This window comes from Haematobia irritans, chromosome 5 (assembly GCF_050003625.1).
Source record: "Haematobia irritans isolate KBUSLIRL chromosome 5, ASM5000362v1, whole genome shotgun sequence".
Classification (NCBI taxonomy): domain Eukaryota; kingdom Metazoa; phylum Arthropoda; class Insecta; order Diptera; family Muscidae; genus Haematobia; species Haematobia irritans.
In genome coordinates, this window is record NC_134401.1 from 112,609,452 (window position 1) to 112,630,346 (window position 20,895).

A 20,895-nucleotide genomic window follows, 5' to 3' on the forward strand; every position below is an offset into this window, starting at 1 on the left:
TCTATGGAGATAAAAATCTTGACAAAATTTTCTATAGAAATAAAATTTCTACAAAAATTTTCTATGGAGATAAAATTTTGACGAACCATTTCTATAGAAATAAAATTTTGACAAAATTTTCTATTGAAATAATTTTCTATTCTATTGAATAATTTTGACAAAATTTTCTATGGAGATAAAAATCTTGACAAAATTTTCTATGGAGATAAAATTTTGACGAACAATTTCTATAGAAATAAAATTTTGACACAATTTTCTATGGAAATACAATTTTGACAAAATTTTCTATAGAAATAAAATAAGAGAAATAAAATTTTGACAAAATATTCTATGCAGATAAAATTTTGACAATATTTTCTATGGAAATAAAATTTTGACAAAATTTTCTATAGAAATAAAATTTTGATGAACAATTTCTATAGAAATAAAATTTTGACAAAATTTTCTATAGACATAAAATTTTGACAAAATATTCTATGGAGATAAAATTTTGACAATATTTTCTATGGAAATAAAATTTTGACAAAATTTTCTAATAGAAATACAATTTTGACAAAACTTTCTATAGAAATAAAAATTTAACACAATTTTCTATAGAAATAAAATTTTGACAAAATTTTCTACAGAAATAAAATTGTGACAAAATTTTCTATCGAAATAAAATTTTGACAAAATTTTCTATAGAAATAAAATTTTTACAAAATTTTCTATAGAAATAAAATTTTGACAAAATTTTCTATGGAGATAAAATTTTGACGAACAATTTCTATAGAAATAAAATTTTTACAAAATTTTCTATAGAAATAAAATTTTGACAAAACTTTCTGTAGAAATAAAATTTGGACAAAATTTTCTATGGAGATACAATTTTGACGAACAATTTCTATAGAAATAAAATTTTGACAAATTTTTCTATAGAAATAAAATTTTGACGAAATTTTCTATGGAGATAACAATTTTGACAAAATATTCTATAGAAATAAAATTTTGACAAAATTTTCTATAGAAATAAAATTTTGACAAAATTTTCTATAGAAATAAAATTTTGACAAAATTTTCTATAGAAATAAAATTTTGACAAAATTTTCTATAGAAATAAAATGTTGACAAAATTTTCTATGGAGATAAAATTTTGACAAACAATTTCTATAGAAATAAAATGTTGACAAAATTTTCTATGAAGGTAAAATTTTGACGAACAATTTCTATAGAAATAAAATTTTGACAACATTTTCTATAGAAAAAAAATTTGACAAAATTTTCTATGGAGATAAAAATTTTGACAAAATTTTCTATAGAAATAAAATGTTGAGAAAATTTTCTATAGAAAAAAAATTTTGACAAAATTTTCTATGGAGATAAAAATTTTGACGAACAATTTCTTAGAAATAAAATTTTAACAAAATTTTCTATAGAAATAAAATTTTAACAAAATTTTCAATGGAGATAAAATTTTGACAAAATTTTCTATAGAAATAAAATTTTGACAAAATTTTCTATGGAGGTAAAATTTTGACGAACAATTTCTATAGAAATAAAATTTTGACAAAATTTTCTATAGAAATAAAATTTTGACAAAATTTTCTATGGAGATAAAAATTTTGACAAAATTTTCTATAGAAATAAAATGCTGAGAAAATTTTCTATAGAAATAAAATTTTGACAAAATTTTCTATAGAAATAAAATTTTGACAAAATTTTCTATGGAGATAAAATTTTGACAACAATTTCTATAGAAATAAAATTTTTGACAAAATTTTCTGTACATTAACTATAAAATCAACCAAAAGCCCACAATATCAAACAAAAAAAAAAACAAACTTAAAAATGATTATTAATGTACACTTATTTAAAAAGAAACATATTTGAAAAATGAATATAAAATTTTGACAAAATTTTCTATGGAGATAAAAATTTTGACGAACAATTTCTTAGAAATAAAATTTTAACAAAATTTTCTATAGAAATAAAATTTTAACAAAATTTTCAATGGAGATAAAATTTTGACAAAATTTTCTATAGAAATAAAATTTTGACAAAATTTTCTATGGAGGTAAAATTTTGACGAACAATTTCTATAGAAATAAAATTTTGACAAAATTTTCTATAGAAATAAAATTTTGACAAAATTTTCTATGGAGATAAAAATTTTGACAAAATTTTCTATAGAAATAAAATGCTGAGAAAATTTTCTATAGAAATAAAATTTTGACAAAATTTTCTATAGAAATAAAATTTTGACAAAATTTTCTATGGAGATAAAATTTTGACAACAATTTCTATAGAAATAAAATTTTTGACAAAATTTTCTGTACATTAACTATAAAATCAACCAAAAGCCCACAATATCAAACAAAAAAAAAAACAAACTTAAAAATGATTATTAATGTACACTTATTTAAAAAGAAACATATTTGAAAAATGAATATAAAATTTTGACAAAATTTTCTATGGAGATAAAAATTTTGACGAACAATTTCTTAGAAATAAAATTTTGACAAAATTTTCTATAGAAATAAAATTTTAACAAAATTTTCAATGGAGATAAAATTTTGACAAAATTTTCTATAGAAATAAAATTTTGACAAAATTTTCTATGGAGGTAAAATTTTGACGAACAATTTCTATAGAAATAAAATTTTGACAAAATTTTCTATAGAAATAAAATTTTGACAAAATTTTCTATAGAAATAAAATTTTGACAAAATTTTCTATAGAAATAAAATGTTGACAAAATTTTCTATGGAGATAAAAATTATGAAAAAAATTTCTATAGAAATAAAATGTTGAGAAAATTTTCTATAGAAAAAAATTTTTGACAAAATTTTCTATGGAGATAAAAATTTTGACGAACAATTTCTTAGAAATAAAATTTTGACAAACTTTTCTATAGAAATAAAATTTTAACAAAATTTTCAATGGAGATAAAATTTTGACAAAATTTTCTATAGAAATAAAATTTTGACAAAATTTTCTATGGAGGTAAAATTTTGACGAACAATTTCTATAGAAATAAAATGTTGACAAAATTTTCTATAGAAATAAAATTTTGACAAAATTTTCTATGGAGATAAAAATTTTGACAAAATTTTCTATAGAAATAAAATTTTGACAAAATTTTCTATGGAGATAAAATTTTGACAACAATTTCTATAGAAATAAATTTTTTGACAAAATTTTCTGTACATTAACTATAAAATCAACCAAAAGCCCACAATATCAAACAAAAAAAAACAAACTTAAAAATGATTATTAATGTACACTTATTTAAAAAGAAACATATTTAAAAAATGAATATAAAATTTTGACAAAATTCTCTATAGAGATAAAATAAGAGAAATAAAATTTTGACAAAATTTCTTATGGAGATAAAATTTTGACGAACAGTTTCTATAGAAATAAAATTTTGACAAAATTTTCTATAGAAATAAAATTTTGACAAAATTTTCTATAGAAATAAAATTTTGACAAAATTTTCTATAGAAATAAAATTTTTACAAAGTTTTCTAATAGAAATAAAATTTTGCAAAATTTTCTATAGAAATAAAATTTTGACAAAAGAAACTTCCACGAAAGACCACTTTTGGCATGGCTGTTAAATATCATACACTCCACCACGTACCAAATCGGATGAATTTTGCTTCTCCAAAAGGCACCGGAGGTCAAATCTGGGGATCGGTTTATATGGGGGCTATATATAATTGTGGACTGATATGAACCAGTTCCTGCATGGTTGTTGGATACCATATACTAACATCACGTACCAAATTTCAACCGATTCGGATGAATTTTGCTCTTCCAAGGGGCTCCGGAGGTCAAATCTGGGGATCGGTTTATATGAGGGCTATATATAATTATTGACCGATGTAGACCAATTTTTGCATAGTTGTTACAGACCATATACTTACACCATGTACCAAATTTTAGCCGGATCGGATGAAATTTGCTTCTTTTAGAGGCTCCGCAAGCCAAATCGGGGGATCGGTTTATATACGGGCTATATCTAATTATTGACCGATGTGGACCAATTTTTTCATGGTTGTTAGAGATCATATGCTGACGTCATGTACCAAATTTCAGCCGGATCGGATGAAATTTGCTTCTCTTAGAGTCCCCGCCCCGGTTCGTTTATATGGGGCTATACGTAAAAGTGGACCGATATGGCCCATTTTCAAGTTTCAAGTCGATAGCTTTTTTCGTTCGGAAGTTAGAGTGATTTCAACAGACGGACGGACGGACATGCTCAGATCGACTCAGAATTTCACCACGACCCACAATATATATACTTTATGGGGTCTTAGAACAATATTTCGATGTGTTACAAACGGAATGACAAAGTTAATATACCCCATCCTATGCACCCAGAGAAAGAATATGATCACCTCAAACATGTTTTAAGAGCAAAATGTTATTTTTGGGTGGTGACCATGTAACATGGTTTTCGCAGCCATGTTATTTTCTCGTAAATCATGTATCTGATTTCGGCAAGCAGGTTATATTTGACGAGAAAATAACATTTTAGTGACAAACATGTTACATGGTCACCATACAAAAATAACATTTTGCTCTTAAAACATGTTAGAGGTGATCATATTCCTTCTCTGCGTGTGGTGGAGGGCATAAAAAACAATCCAGTGGCTAAGAAATTCATTCTGCAACATTTAAACCTTCGGAACAACAGTTTCTCCGCGGAGTTCTTCTGATCTATAATCCCCCTCTGATATATTCCATTCTACAGTTCCTCACTCAGATCTTCGGATCTTCGGCTCCCCCAGAAATATATTTGGTCTGCAGTTACTCACAGAGTTCTTGGAATCTACAGTTCCCCACTAAGGTCTACAATGCTTTCTCGGAGGTCTACGAGTTTACAATTCCCCCACTGTGTTCTCCGGACCAGTATCATTATAACGAATTATGGTACAATGCACTTACATTTGATTCACATTATGGTTTTTTGGCTTTGCAAAAATTGCCGCTTCTGATTTTCCAGCCCATTATAATTACAAATACATAGGAATGGCAAATTAAAACAGTTTTCTTTTTTATAAAAGCTGACAGAATATTTCATATGAATTATTACGTCTTCCCGTGTAATATTTGTCCACTTTTCCATCATATTGCATTTGTGACAAGTACTAATTAATTTTTACTTTAATATATTGATTTGAATTGCACATATTTAATCGTCATCATTTTTCATTTAATACACATGTTTTATAGTTTCGAATTTTCAGTTTCAATTGAATTTTTAACAATAAATAACGTCAGCGGATTAGACCTTTTGATAGGATAAAAAGGATTGTTTCTTAACAAGGTGAAAATAAAAAAATTCAAAGGTATTAATTCTATTTGGAACTATAAAGACAATTTTTAAGGCCCGATAACCACAACAGTGAAATTGATAAAGGGTGATTTTTTAATAGCTAGTGGAAATTAAAAAAAAATACTCACAAAGTAAAAAAAAATCATAAAATCTCTATTTGAATCGATAATACGGTCCATATAATTTAATGCTTGGAGATTTTTTCATGCAAATATTAACCGCGATTGCGCCTCAAATGGTCCATTGGCTTAATACAATTTTAGCTTCAATTTTGTATTCCATTTCGTATATTGAAGTTGTCTTGTGAGCATAGTCTAAAGGCGTTTAAAGGGTGATACGGTCAAAATTTGGTCAATATAAACTTGACGTATTTCTTTCAATTTTGCATTTAAAAAACCTGAACATCCCTCATTTTGAAGGTGTGTGTGTGTAGAATGTTGCTCCTATTTTGATTTTGGAATTCACTCTTCAGTTGTCAAAATGCCGTCCAAGCAAGAAGAGCAGCATATCAAAATTTTGCTCGCGCATCGCGAAAATCCGAGCTACTCGCACGCAAAGCTGGCAAAATCGCTAAAAGTTGCCAAATCAACCGTTACAAATGTAATTAAAGTGTTTGGGGAACGTTTGTCGACAGCCAGGAAGTCTGGATCGGGGGGAAATCGAAAACCGGAAGCCGCTGAGACGACAAAAAGAGTTGCCGATAGTTTCAAGCGAAACCCTAACCTCTCTCTCCGAGATGCCGCAAATAAGCTGGGTGTCTCGTCTACAACCGTGCATCGAGCCAAAAAACGAGCCGAACTATAGACTTACAAGAAGGTAGTGACTCCAAATCGCGATGATAAACAAAATACGACGGCCAAAGCGCGAACCCGGAGGCTGTACACGACGATGCTGACGAAGTTTGACTGTGTGATAATCGACGACGAAACCTACGTCAAAGCCGACTACAAGCAGCTTCCAGGACAGGAGTTTTATACGGCAAAAGGAAGGGGAAAGGTAGCAGATATTTTCAAGCACATAAAACTGTCAAAGTTCGCAAAGAAATATCTGGTTTGGCAAGCCATCTGTACCTGTGGCTTGAAAAGCAGCATTTTCATAGCTTCCGGGACTGTCAACCGAGAAAAAGTGTTTGAATAAACGCCTGCTGCCTTTCCTGAAGAAACACGGTTGTTCCGTACTGTTTTGGCCGGATTTGGCATCTTGCCATTACGGTAAAAAGGCCATGGAGTGGTACGCCGCCAACAACGTGGTGGTGGTTCCCAAAGACAAGAACCCTCCCAACACGCCAGAGCTCCGCCGAATTGAGAAATACTGGGCTATTGTCAAGTGGAACCTAAAGGAGACCAAAAAAACTGCTAAGGACGAGCAGCAGTTCAAGGCAAAGTGGCTTTCTGCGGCGAAGAAGGTGGACAAGGTGGCTGTACAAAATCTGATGGCAGGTGTCAAGCGTGAGGCCCGGCAATTCGGATTTGGAAAAGCGAAAGAATTTTATACTAATTGAACTTGAAAAAGAAATTTAATTTGATTTTTTTAAATAAACGATTTCACCGATTTACACGCGTTTTCCCTTGACCAAATTTTGACCGTATCACCCTTTAATCGTACGATCTAGACGGCAAATTGATCGGTCCCAAAGTAAAATGAAATGTTCATCATTCTCGTCTCTCAATAACTCCAATATTACGCGCACTGTGTGACTTGTGGCACCGTCTTGTGCAAACCGCATGTCATGTAAGTCAAGCTCTTGCATTTTGGGCAAAATAAACATGGATATCATGGTACGGTAGCGCTCACCATTCAGGGTTACATAACGATTCACATCATCATAAATGTCACCAAACTGTCACTCTTTCTGGATGCAAATGTTTCTGGCAGATCTTCACTCAAAAATTTAAAATTCAGCTTATTTACGTACCCATTGGACCTAAAAGAAGCTGCGACTCTGACACAATTTTTTCAATAAAAACGTCCATCTAAAACGTTGGGCTTCAATTCTTGCACCAGCTATATTTTGAAAGGCTTCGCATCTAAATCCTTTTGCAAAATTGTCCACGTTGCTGAGTAATGCGCCGCCCAGATTATAAGTTATTCCCGACGGAATGCCCGTGTTTGAAAAGAATCTTACAGTGTGGCCAATCTATACGAATTGTCGGCGATGACCACCGTGGTGCAATGGTTAGCATGCCCGCCTTGCATACACAAGGTCGTGGGTTCGATTCCTGCTTCGACCGAACACCAAAAAGTTTTTCAGCGGTGGATTATCCCACCTCAGTAATGCTGGTGACATTTCTGAGGGTTTCAAAGCTTCTCTAAGTGGTTTCACTGCAATGTGGAACGCCGTTCGGACTCGGCTATAAAAAGGAGGTCCCTTGTCATTGAGCTTAACATGGAATCGGGCAGCACTCAGTGATAAGAGTGAATTTCACCAATGTGGTATCACAATGGACTGAATAGTCTAAGTGAGCCTGATACATCGGGCTGCCACCTAACCTAACCTAAATAATTGACAAATGTGTTATCGATCCCATAAACAAGCAGCAATATCGATTGTGTCTTCGAGCATAGCTTATAGTATAGCCAACATTTGGGATATGTGCGACACGAACACTATCGTCCGGATAAACTTATAGTCTGGACGGCGCATTACAGAGGCCCAATTGCTGCGAAAGGGGACGGATTTTTGATTGATTGCCATCATTAACACTGGTCGATACATCTGCAATATTTTCATCAGTTCGCACTCCATGGAAACGTGTTGGTGATTCAATGTTCAATATTGTAAATTTAATGTGAAATTTTGTCACAAAAACCCGTATAGCCGATGCAGTGAGTTGATTAAACTGACTCTAAAATTGAAGAAGCGCCATTTTGCATCCATTTTGATAATTAAATTTAATAATTTGCAATCGTTCTTCGTTTGTAAGACGATTCATTGTTGAATTATAGACCAAACTGAAGGTGTAAGACAGTGAATCAATGTTGACAAAATCCTAACCTTCAAACGGCCATTAAAAGCTGCACGAAAGTCAATCTGCGGTTTCTTGACTCGTTACTGGTGAAGCGCCATTCATATTTTTTTAGTGACAACCTTAGTTTCCAGAATACCCCAGGCGCAAAAGTCCAGCAGATTGAGATGTGGAGAATTTGGTGGTCATCCTGCTGTAGAAATGGAGCGAGGAACCTACATTGTTTGTAAGCCATTCTTGGTTGACCAATGCTAAGTTAAGTTCTTTGGGAATATCCATGGTCCACGGCCGAAATATTTGTCTGACCAGAGCTTCAATACTGTCCATAAGACATTTCGGCATTTTTTTAGATCCCATGATCGATGAATACGAGAGGGAAGCGACCATCGCCCGTTATGGTGGCCAATCGAAGGTGTAATTTTTCAGCTGAACTCTTTGGCAAGTAAACCCATTTTTTTTGATTGTTCACTAACTGCTCAATTTGGAATGGAGAAGCCAATATTCGGTCACTGGTCACTTTCGTGCAACTAAAGCAACTCCTTGGTTCTTTCTAGTCAAAGTTTTTTGTTGTTCATCGGCGAGTTCTTGCTTCAATGGCTTTAGTCCAACTCATTTTTATAACCAGCGCCGCACTATGGAGCAGGGTATTATAAGTTAGTGCATATGTTTGCAGCACCCAGAAGGATACGAGATAGACATATGGTGTCTTGACTCGATCTGTGACTCGATCTTTGAACACATTTTTGTGATCAAAGTCCAGGTAGTTTTAGTCCAATCGACTTTAAATTTGGCACAAGTTTCTATTTTGGGTCAGAATAGAACCTTATTGTTTTTTGAAGAAATCGGTTCAGATTTCGATAGAGCTCTCATATATATCTTTTTTTTTACCATAATTAGCTTGAAATTTTGCACTATGTTAGGTGTACAATTAGGAGTGTAGTCATGCGTTATAAATTTTATTATACCCTCCACCATAGGATGGGGGAGGGTAACTTTGTCACCTAACCTAACCTAACACATTGCTCGTGGGTCGTGGTGAAATTCTGAGTCGATCTAAGCATGTCCGTCCGTCTGTCCGTCTGTTGAAATCACGCTAACCGACCTAACGAAACAAGCTATCGGCTTGAAACTTGGCACAAGTAGTTGTTATTGATGTATGTCGGGTGGTATTGCAAATGGGCCATATCGGTCTACTTTTATGTTACGTATAGCCTCCATATAAACGGATCCCCAGATTTGGCTTGCGGAGCCTCAAAGAGAAGCATATTACATCCGATCCTGCTTAAATTACATGTACATGGTACATGGTGTTGGTATATGGTCTCTAATAAACATGCAAAAATTGGTCTACATCGGTCCATAATTATATATAGCTCCCATATAAACCGATCCCCAGATTTGGCTTGCGGAGCCTCAAAGAGAAGCAAATTTCATCCGATCCGGCTGAAATTTGGTACATGATGTTGATATATGGTAGAGGTGTGCACGTGAGTAATATTTTACTCACACTCACGACGGAAATATCTTACTCATGCACACTCACGCACGATATTGTTTGGTAGGTCTCAAGCTCACGCAACTCACGAAAAGAAAACTTGTACTCACGCACGCTCACGCACGAAAATGTCGTGACTCACGAAAAATATCGTGACTCACGAAATATGTCGTGACTAATTTTAATTGTAATTTACCTGAGAGTTTGTTAATGTTTTTGGAGCAATCTGGTTGGTTCAACAAAAGTAAATAATAGAGAAGGTTCAGTTGTTAAGACTAGAAGTGCCCATATGTAATAGGTACTTTTAGTTAAATGTGATATCACAATGGACTGAATAGTCTAAGTGAGCCTGAAATTTAATCGGGCTGCCACTTTAACCTAACCTAACCTACCTGAGGGACGTGTCTGAAATCATGAACACGATTAAAATCGAGAGCGTTATTAAACTCTTAACATCCTAGGTGTCACTAAAATTGCAAATAAATTTAACTTTAAAGCGTTTTATGTTGGAGAGCGGGATTATTTTCGTGAGCGTAATTCGTTACTCACGCACACTCACGAAGATATTGTTTTCATGAGTCACGCTCACGCACGACATTTTGGTTTGTTAATCACGCTCACGCCGTTGACATGAGCGTGACTCACGACTCACACGTGAGTCACGAAATTTTTCGTGAGTCACGACAATTTCGTGTCACGTGCACACCTCCAGTATATGGTCTCTAACAACCATGCAAAAATTGGTCCACATCGGTTCATAATTATATATAGCCCCCATATAAACCGATCTCCAGATTTGGCTTGCGGAGCCTCTAAGAAAAGCAAAATTCATCCGATCCGGTTGAAATTTGGAACATGGTATTAGTATATGGTATATGGCCGCTAACAACCATACCAAAATTGATCCATATCGGTCTATGGTTAGGTTAGGTTAGGTTAGGTTATGTGGCAGCCCGATGTATCAGGCTCACTTAGACTATTCAGTCCATTGTGATACCACAGTGGTGAACTTTTCTCTTATCACTGAGTGCTGCCAGATTCCATGTTAAGCTCAATGAGAAGGGACCTCCTTTTTATAGCCGAGTCCGAACGGCGTTCCACATTGCAGTGAAACCACTTAGAGAAGCTTTGAAACCGTCAGAAATGTCACCAGCATTACTGAGGTGGGATAATCCACCGCTGAAAAACTTTTTGGTGTTCGGTCGTAACAGGAGTCGAACCCACGACCTTGTGTATGCAAGGCGGGCATGCTAACCATTGCACCACGGTGGCTCGGTCTATGGTTATATATAGCCGATCCTCAATCACACAAAAATTGGTCCATATCGGTTCATAATCATGGTTGCCACTTGAGCCAAAAATAATCTACCAAAATTTTATGTCTATAGAAAATTTTGTTAAAATGTTATTTCTAAAGAAAATTTTGTCAAAATTTTATTTCTATAGAAAATTTTGTCAAAATTTTATTTCTATAGAAAATTTTGTCAAAATTTTATTTCTATAGAAAATTTTGTTAAAATTTTATATACGTATTTAATCGGCCTTTTTTAGTTTAATGTATACCACGTATGGACTAAATTACAATTTAGAAGACGGTGTTAGGAAGTTTTAAAATACCTTGGCATCGGCAACCCAGCAAAAAATGGAGCACTAATTCAGCAAGATTGTAAGGGAGAGAGGCAGTACAAACTGCTTATAAAACAACCGAATCAGCGCTGATTTTTGTGCGCGATGTTCCGATTTATAGCAGCTTCAACATAGCGCTGATATAATTGCTCATTTTAATAACAATATTGCTCAGAAGTGAGCAATATTGTTATTGGTATGAAGGAAAACAGCACTACTTTTTGCGCATCTATACTGCATGAATTGGTTGCAATAACGTAAACGAATGATCATAAACTTGTTTGATTACTCGTTTACGTTATTGCCGCCGATACATGGAGTATGCCTGCGCTGCCTACTTTATTGCATACGAAAAAGCGCAATTAAATTTTACTGCTGAAATATTTTTTGCTGGGAAGTGTTACCGTAACCCAAGTAATTCGATTGTGGATGACAGTCTTTAGTAGAAGTTTCTACGCAATCCATGGTGGAGGGTTGTTGTTTTTTTTATACCCTCCACCATAGGATGGGGGGTATATTAACTTTGTCATTCCGTTTGTAACACATCGAAATATTGCTCTAAGACCCCATAAAGTATATATATTCTGGGTCGTGGTGAAATTCTGAGTCGATCTGAGCATGTCCGTCCGTCTGTTGAAATCACGCTAACTTCCGAACGAAACAAGCTATCGACTTGAAACTTGGCACAAGTAGTTGTTATTGATGTAGGTCGGATGGTATTGCAAATGGGCCATATCGGTCCACTTTTACATATAGCCCCCATATAAACGGACCCCCAAATTTGGCTTGCAGAGCCTCTAAGAGAAGCAAATTTCATCCGATCCGGCTGAAATTTGGTACATGGTGTAAGTATATGGTCACTAACAGCCATGCAAAAATTGGTCCATATCGGTCCACAAAAAAAAACTATCTGTTAACAGTTGTGTCACCCGACTAATTCTTTCAACTCAATCGAATCATGGCCGACTTCACATATGCTAAAATGCTACAAATGCAAAAAAAAAAAAAAAAACAGTGAACCCACCAGGAAGAAAACATTTTGTTATACCCTCCACCATAGGATGGGGGGTATATTAACTTTGTCATTCCGTTTGTAACACATCGAAATATTGCTCTAAGACCCCATAAAGTATATATATTCTGGGTCGTGGTGAAATTCTGAGTCGATCTGAGCATTTCCGTCCTTCCGTCCGTCTGTTGAAATCACGCTAACTTCCGAACGAAACAAGCTATCGACTTGAAACTTGGCACAAGTAGTTGTTATTGATGTAGGTCGGATGGTATTGCAAATGGGCCATATCGGTCCACTTTTACGTATAGCCCCCATATAAACGGACCCCCAAATTTGGCTTGTGAGGCCTCTAAGAGAAGCAAATTTCATCCGATCCGGCTGAAATTTGGTACATGGTGTTAGTATATGGTATCTAACAACCATGCAAAAATTGGTTCACATCGGTCCATAATTATATATAGCCCCCATATAAACCGATCCCCCGATTTGGCTTGCGAGGCCTCTAAGAGAAGCAAATTTCATCCGATCTGGCTGAAATTTGGTACATGGTGTTAGTATATGGTCTCTAACAACCACGCAAAAATTGGCCCCCTTCGGTCCATAATTATATATAGCCCCCATATAAACCTATCCCCCGATTTGGCTTGCGAGGCCTCTAAGAGAAGCAAATTTCATCCGATTCGGCTGAAATTTGGTACATGGTGTTAGTATATGGTCTCTAACAACCATGCAAAAATTGGTCCACATCGGTCCATAATTATATATAGCCCCCATATAAACCGATCCCCCGATTTGGCTTGCGAGGCCTCTAAGCGAAGCAAATTTCATCCGATCCGGCTGAAATTTGGTACATGGTGTTAGTATATGGTCTCTAACAACCATGCAAAAATTGGTCCACATCGGTCCATAATTATATATAGCCCCCATATAAACCGATCCCCAGATTTGACCTCCGGTTCCTTTTGGAGAAGCAAAAGTCATCCGATCTGGTTGAAATTTTGTACGTGGTGGTAGTATATGATATTTAACAACCATGCCAAAAGTGGTCCATATCAGTCCATAATCATATATAGCCCCCCATATAAAGCGATCCCGAGATTTGGTTTTGGAGTCTCTTGGAGGAGCAAATTTCATCCGAGTCAGTTGAAATTTGATACATTGTGCTAGTATATGACCGTTAACAACCATGCCTATCTAGGTCCATATCGGTCTATAGTTATATATAGCCTTCAGATAAATCGATCCCCAATCACACAAAAATTGGTCCATATCAATAATTGTATATAGCCCCCATATAAGCGATCCCCATATTTCAATTCTGGCTCCCTACGTACCGTGCAAAAGTCCATATCGATTCGTAATTATTTGTAGACTTACCTACACATACTTTTTTTGTCTAATGTATACCACGTATGGACTAACTCAAAATTTAGAAAACGATTTAAGATACCACAACCCAAGTAATTCGATTGTGGATGACAGTCTTTCGTAGAAGTTTCTACGCAATCCATGGTGGAGGGTACATAAGATTCGGCCTGGCCGAACTTACGGCCGTTTATACTTGTTAATTTTAGAAAAATTTTGCAAACCCCGATATCAAAAAATAAAATACAAACTTTTTAGACATAATTTTTATTTTTTTATTTTTTTATTTTTTTTTTAAAGAAAATTTCGTACTTTGAAAGAATAAAATGTAGTTCAAAATTGTAAAAATGTCTTTAGCAAATTTTAAGAAATTCTACACTATTTTGTGTGGAGATATAGTAGTCAGTAACCTTATGCTTGTTTATAATTTTTCCCCCTTTTTAGTTCATTTGACTAACGTATACAACAAATTAAAGTCAAGGAGAGTTTCTTAAAATATAATAATACCATGAACTATGTTTAAAATGGTCATGATTTGGCGCCAATTATTGTTTTCTTTATTTTTAGTTCATTTTTTCTTCTACGAGAGGGAATAATTTCGTAGGTTGTAGTTAAAAAGTACAGCAGGGCATTAAATTTTCCTTGATTTAACAACGCTTTGTGGAAATCATAAAATGTACTAGGTAGTTCATTCAAACCAGTTTATATTTTTTCTGTGTAGAGGATTCACTTTTTTGCTTGGATGCACTAGTGTTGGTTTCTTCAACCAATTGAATCGGTTGCTATGACCTACATCTTTCGAAAGAAAATTAATTATTTTCCTTTCAAATATGTTGATTTTATTATTCAAATATATTCATGTAGGCAAATGTATGCACATAATTAGTATTACTATCAATGTACGAGTATACAATGTAACGGCTAATACGGATATTCCTCGTATGATTTTTACTTTCCTATAAAGTGATTTTACATTTAGCACATAATGGTGCATTATATGCTGTATATAGTGACGCACATAAATATTGCGTCACTGTATGCAACCCATATTTTAAAAGTGATATGAAACTATTTTAAATTAAGAAATATTTTAATTTGGATTGTAACTGCATTAAAAATCGAGACCATTTTTTCTTTTAGAAAAAATTTTGTTCTTTCAATATTTAAATTATAAAAAATTAAAACAAGGCACATTTTTTTGAGGAACAAAAGTATTGGCACAGGTAGGTCAAAATTAGTTTTTTTGGTACATTTATTACTTATTGGGCATTCCTTTTTATTTGATAACAGCATCAAGCAGTCTAGAAAATTAATGGATTATTTTTTTGTATTATTTGTAACTATATTCCCCCAATTCTTCCATAAACAATGTACCCAATTTCATCAAAATAGCTTAATAATGGTGGCCTAAATACTGTGAACAATAAACACATGGTAGGCCGGACGGACACCAAGGGCTAAACCAACCCAGGATGTGCCTCAAAGGCGATCGGTATATATTTTATGGAGCTTAAATCAATATTTCTGGTAGGCCCATTTTTTCGCAGATACCCTGACCACTATGTGGTAGAGGTGTGCACGTGAGTAATAGTTTACTCACGCTCACGCACACTCACAACTGAAGAATCATACTCACGCACGATATTTTGTGGTAGGACTCACGCTCACGCACACTCACGAAAAGAAAATTTGTACTCACGCACACTCACGCACGAAAACGTCGTGACTCACGAAAAATACCGCGATTCACGAAAAATATCGCGACTCACGAAAAATACCGTGATTCACGAAAAATATCGTGACTCACGAATAATTTTATGATTAAGTTACCTTACCGAAGTGTCTGAAAACATGAGCATTATTAAAATTGAGAGTGTTATTAAACTCGTAACATCTCAGGTGTCACTAAAATTGTAATTGAATTTAACTCTTAAGCGTTTTATGTTGGTGATCAGGAATATTTTCGTGAGTGTAATTCGTTACTCACGCACACTTACGAAGATATTATTTTCGTGACTCACGCTCACGCACGACATTTTGGTTTGTTAATCACGCACACTTACGTTGTTGTCATTAGCGTGACTCACGCACGAATTACGAAAAAATTTTCGTGAGTCACGACAATTTCGTGTCACGTGCACACCTCTGCTAGAGTAGTATTTTACTCACGCTCACGCACACTCACGATGGATAAATCTTACTCACGCACGATATTGTTTGGTAGGACTCACGCTCACGCACGAAAATGTCGTGACTTACGAAAATACCGTGACTCACGAAAATACCGTGACTCACGAAAAATATCGTGACTCGCGAAAAATGTCGTGATTCACGAACAATTTTTTGAGTAATTTACCTTAGCGACGTGTCTGAAAACATGAGCATTATTAAAATCGAGAGCGTTATTACACTCTTAAAATCCCAGGTGTCACTAAAATTGTAAATGAATTTAAGTCTTAAGCGTTTTATGTCGGTGAGCGGGATTATTTTCGTGAGCGTAAATCTTTACTCACGCACACTCACGAAGATAATATTTTCGTGACTCACGCTCACGCACACTCACGCCGTTGCCATGAGTCACGACAATTTCGTGAGTCACGACAATTTCGTGTCACGTGCACACCTCTAGTGGAGGGTATAAAAATTAGACTGGAAGGAGCCAAGGAGTTGTTCCGTTTGCACGACAGTTTCTTCGTTTGAACGAAAGTGGTTTTCTCCCATGAAAACCCATTCCAAATTGAGCAGTTTGTGAACAAACAAAGTGATGGGGGCTTACTTGCCAAAGAGGACAGCTGAAAATATACACCTTCGATTTCCTACCACGATTGTAATGGACGATCGTTCCCCTTATGTATTCAAGGCCCCTGAGGTCACGAATATTATTGTGAAAATTTCCTTAAGACAGTATTGAAGCCCCGGGGCAAACATTACGGCCGCAGACCATGGACATTCCAAACGAACTCAGCACCATCGTACTCAGCACGCTTCAACATGAATGGCTTAATAAGCAAGTTTCTCGCTTTATGTTTCTCCCTCTATTCTTTCAAATTAAAAAAATCGATTCACATATGTTGAGTCAAGAAAGCGAGAAAGCGTGGAGGCCCCCTACACTTTAAAATATCAAATTGTAGTGTACAAAGTTTTTATAGAATTCAATTCATTTTGTTCTTGTCTATTGCATAGGAATCATAATATAAATTAGTTAGAGTCTTTATTAAAACAAAATATCGCTATTTCGCTGTTATGTCCATCCATTTTAAATTATTTCTTTTTTTTCGTCATACTGCACTTGTTACAAGCAAAAACAAAATATTTTTCTATAATTTAATCATTTGCAATGCACATATTTAAACTTTCTAGTACCTTTCATTTAATACGCATGTTTTATAGTTTAGAATTGTTAGTTTCCATTAGATAGTGAAGTGCAAATAACGTCTACAGAATAGAGCTTTTGAGAGAATAAACAAGGATTTCTTCTAGCATAAAAGGTGAAAATAAAGACAAGTATACAGGAACGAAAGTTCGACGGGATGTATTTTAAATACGTACCACCATGGATTTTCTTTGAAAACATATGGATTACATGAACATCCATATAACAACTTTTGTTACGAAATTGCGAATATATCGGTTAATATCGGGTCTACAGTGAATTATGGAAGTTTTGAGGACTATTTCTGCTATGGATATGTGAGGCAACGAATTTAATTTAAACTGGTCATAAGACTATATTATCATCAACAACCACCAAAATAGAGAAAGAAGGAAATTGTTGCCGACTCTAAAATAAAAACTTACCCAAGTTCAAAGATTTTTAGTCCAATGAACTTGATCAATTGATTCCAAGCCAAGGAAACGGAGAATCGCACTAAGGATGCATGGGAGCCACCGTGCACGCAGAGAAGGAATATGATCACCTCAAACATGTTTCAAGAGCAAAATGTTATTTTTGTATGGTGACCATGTATCATGTTTGTCACTAAAATGTTGTTTTCTCGTCAAATATAACCTGCTGGCCGAAATCAGATACATGATTTCCGAGAAAATAACATGGTTGCGAAAACCATGTTACATGGTCACCACCCAAAAATAACATTTTGCTCTTAAAACATGTTTGAGGTGATCATATTCCTTCTCTGGGTGTGGTACAATAGTTAGCATACTCGCCTTACATATAAAGTGTCCTTGGATCAATCCCAGATTTGACAGAACTTCAAAAAGTTTTTCAGCGGTGGTTTATCGCATTTCTGTAATGCTGGTGATATTTTTGAGTGTATCAAATCTTTTTCAAAGTGGTTTTACCGTAATTTGACATCGCCGTTCGGCTATAAAAAGAAGGTCCCACACCATTATCATTGGCGCCACTTGAGTTTTGGAGTAGATTAGGTTGAAAAGAGAATTCAGGTTGCCCTGTCTCATGTCGGCTGACATACACATAAGGCAGTATTCGACTTGTTGTGTGTTCTAACTTCTTCTTTCCATCGTACTCCTCTTTTATTCCAGGAACTCTGCGTGCCTAATGAATTCCCTAATTTGTTTTCAGTCCCTGCTTCCAAACAAGGTCCCGAATCACCTCTTCATCGATATTCTTAACTCTTTGTGTAGTGAATGCAGGGCAGTGACAAAGGTAGTGTTCCAAGGTCTCATCATCCACCATTGTCTTCTATTCGGCGCAGGTGTGCTCTCAATTCTAGGTGTTCGGCCGTTATTCTCACGGCCTACTCTGCTTTTCTCTTATATTGGCATGCCACACATATAGTCAGTGTTGCCAGTATTGGGGATCCCCCAAATTGGGAATATTTTTTGTGAATGGGGATTTTTTAAGTTGGGGACTTGGGGATTTGGCGGGGAATTTCCAAAAATTTGGGGTTTTTTGGGGATCTTTTCGAAATACGTTTAGTATAATAAATCGGGTTTGTAATAATTTATTTTGAGGATCCAAGCGCTAATTTATAATTTTACTCAGCTAGGTTAAGACATTTTTCTACAATTGTAAAGTCATTTCTTGAGTATCGAGCCTAAATGTTACCCTGTTATCGGTGTTCATCACTGTTTTGGGTAATATAACAGGTTGGCTGATAAGTCCCCGGTCTAACAAAGAAAACCACTTTTTTTGTCAAAATTCGTTTTTATTATTCAACATATTTCCCTTCAAGAGCGATACAACGATTATAACGACCTTCCAATTTTTTGATACCATTTTGGTAGTACACCTTCGGTTTTGCCTCAAAATAGGCCTCAGTTTCGGCGATCACCTCTTCATTGCAGTTAAATTTTTTCCCTGCGAGCATCCTTTAGAGGTCTGAGAACAAGAAAAAGACGCTGGGGCCAGATCTGGAGAATATGGTGGGTGGGGAAGCAATTCGAAGCCCAATTCATGAACTTTTGCCATCGTTCTCAATGTCTTTGTGGAACAACACTTTTTTCTTCTTCATATGGGGCCCTTTTGCCGCGATTTCGACCTTCAAACGCTCCAATAACACCATATAATAGTCACTGTTGATGGTTTTTCCCTTCTCAAGATAATCGATAAAAATTATTCCATGCGCATCCCAAAAAACAGAGGCCATTACTTTGCCAGCGGACTTTTGAGTCTTTCCACGCTTCGGAGACGGTTCACCGGTCGCTGTCGATTGGACTCAGGAGTGTAGTGATGGAGCCATGTTTCATCCATTGTCACATATCGACGGAAAAACTCGGGTGTATTACGAGTTAACAGCTGCAAACACCGCTCAGAATCATCAACACGTTGTTGGTTTTGGTCAAATGTGAGCTCGCGCGTCACCCATTTTGCACAGAGCTTCCGCATATCCAAATATTGATGAATGATATGACCAACACGTTCCTTTGATATATTTAAGGCCTCTGCCATCTCGATCAACTTCATTTTACGGTCATTCAAAATCATTTTGTGGATATTTTTGATGTTTTCGTCGGTAACCACCTCTTTCGGGAGTCCACTGCGTTCACCGTCCTCCGTGCTCATTTCACCACGCTTGAATTTTGCATACCAATCAATTATTGTTGATTTCCCTGGGGCAGAGTCCGGAAACTCATTATCAAGCCAAGTTTTGGCTTCCACCGTATTTTTTCCCTTCAGAAAACAGTATTTTATCAAAACACGAAATTCCTTTTTTTCCATTTTTTTTCACAATAACAAAAGTTGCTTCACAAAAGACGCTCTATCTCACAAACTAATTGACTTACAGACGTCAAATTTTGACACGAATCATTTGAAGGTTGGTACTATATAAAAATAATATGCATTTAATACTAGCGACGCCAGCCAACCTGTTATTCCATAAATATAGAAATGAAGATGTTTCCATTGCTCCATATGTACACAAAAAAAGGTATATTGTAAAACTGACGCCAAAATGAACTAACATTTATTACAAAAATTTTATTCTGTTTTAGTTTATTTTAAAAATTTTGCAAGGAATTTTCCCCAGCCCAAAGATTTTTTCTTTATTCGAAGTATGTCTCAAAAATTGTATGAACTAAGTGGCAGTAAAATTTCAATGGCATACAAATTAGATCAATTCTAACTAAAACAGAAGAAGTTTTTCGTACATTTCTCAAAAATAGTAAGAATGAACTACAGCGAGGTTAAAATGGGAATGATCTGGCGCCTAAGATTTTTTCTCTATTTTTAGTTCATTTTAGTTAAAAATCAAAAATATTGGAAAATTTTCGTTAATTTAATTTAAAATTTGGAATACAATTTTGTTCAATTCGCACGAGATAGATCATTTTGTAGTTTACTTTTTTCTGTGTATCTACCACCCAATTTTATTGATTAAGTAATTAGAAATAAATGTTCGTACATAAATACATGACCTCGAACTTCATTTTTCGAACACTTAGAAGACAGTCGCCGACAGCTGGCAATAAATTTTATATTTTTTCCAATTTTTAAATCAAATCATTATTCCTCCGCAGAGTCTATTTTTTTTTATTTTTTCCATAAAAACTTGTCTAAAATATATTGGGGAATTTTATGAGGAATTTTGATTTAAATTGGGGATTTTTGGGGACGAAAGCGTCATAATTAGGGGGAAAAGCCAGAAATATACCAGCAACACTGCATATGATGCGGATCCTGCCC

At 34.8% G+C, this 20,895-nt stretch overlaps 1 protein-coding gene across 2 annotated transcripts in view; it reads left to right on the plus strand.

The window, feature by feature from the left end:
• The first annotated feature begins 5,249 nt into the window (after window positions 1–5,249).
• The window catches only part of LOC142239612 (fatty acyl-CoA reductase wat-like), a 37,232-nt gene continuing 21,586 nt past the window's right edge, over window positions 5,250–20,895 (plus strand). The window contains exon 1 of one of the 2 annotated variants that reach the window (XM_075311405.1): window positions 5,250–5,336. The gene's annotated coding sequence lies outside the window, so the exon portion shown is untranslated. Of the gene's footprint in view, window positions 5,337–17,155; window positions 17,276–20,895 lie in introns of those variants that run through there. The other variant, XM_075311404.1, reaches the window with a different exon arrangement.